We start from the raw sequence: 1,421 nt of genomic DNA, 5'->3' as shown, positions 1-1,421 counted from the left end.
TGAGTGAAGTGATATTACCAGCAGAGAGATTGATGCCAGAACCAAGAGAATATTTCAGATAACATAGAATCCTCTTGACCAGAAGCATGTGAGTTTTTCTAGGAGCATGCATGTACCGAGAAGTGTAATTGACTCCAAAGGTAATATCAGGACGAGTGAGGGTTAGATATTGTATAGTACCAACAATGCTGCGATACTCAGTTGGATCTGGAAGAAGCTCACCATCATTGACTGAAGCTCTTGGACCATGTGCTACTGGAGTGTTACAGGGCTTGCGGTCAATCATTCCAGTACGTTGAAGTATCCTCAAAGTATATTCGGATTGTGTAAGAATCATTGAGTTTTTCAAAGTATCATGCGTGATCTCAATGCCCAAAAACTAGTGTAAATCACCCAAGACTTTCATTGCAAAGACAGTGCTAAGTTTCTTAAAGAAAGACGACGGAAGAGATGTAGAGCTGCCAATAAGGAGGATATCATCAACATAAAGAAGGAGGAGCAACAATCTAAGCGAGAGAAGTAGATGAACAAGGAATGATCAGGATCTGACATGATGAACCCTTGAGTAATGACGAAGCTGCTAAACTTGTCAAACCATGCACGTGGTTCCTGCTTCAAGCCATATATTGCTTTGTTAAGTTTGCAGACATGCGTGGGGTGGTCCAGATCTACGAATCCCTTGGTTTGTTCCATATACACAGTTTCTTGGAGATCACCATGAAGAAACGCATTGGAGACATCTAACTGGTGTATTGTCCATCCATTTGTGAGAGCAATTGTCAGAATGTCCCTTATTTAGTGAATTTGACAACATGACTAACGGTCTCTGTGATCGGAGCTTGACCTTGTAAACCCATTTACAACACAACACATGCATAGATGGATCATATGGAACTTTTGTCCAAGTATCATTGTCGTTAAGAGATTGGTCTTCATTCTTCATAGAAGTGACCCATACTGGATGCTTGGCAGCTGCTTTGTAAGTTTTTGTTTCTTGAGGACATAGAACAGAAGTAACAAAGGCCATTTTTAGTGGGTGTGTGGTTGTATAGTATGTGACAAAATATGGTAAGTATTTGGGTTTATGAATGCCAAGATGAGATCTGGTGGTCATAGTGTGGGAATGAACCATGGAAGTGATAACTGGTGAAGTGGAAGCTACTGGAGATACAGTAGGGTTGATGGGAGAAGAATGTATTGGAGAATTATGTTGAATGTCTTCAATAGTGACTAAAGAAGAAGATGGAATGTCACTGATATGTAGGGGATATGAATGGTTACCTGTGATGGAGACGAAGGAGCACCAGTGCAGGGAAAGTACAAAATGGGAACACAAGCTCATCAAAAACCACATGTCTTGAAATGGAAACTGAGTTGGATGATATATCATAGAACCTATACCCTATGTGAAGTTGACTTTA

This window comes from Papaver somniferum, chromosome 1 (assembly GCF_003573695.1).
Source record: "Papaver somniferum cultivar HN1 chromosome 1, ASM357369v1, whole genome shotgun sequence".
Lineage (NCBI taxonomy): Eukaryota > Viridiplantae > Streptophyta > Magnoliopsida > Ranunculales > Papaveraceae > Papaver > Papaver somniferum.
Note: the sequence above shows the minus strand (reverse complement) of the source record.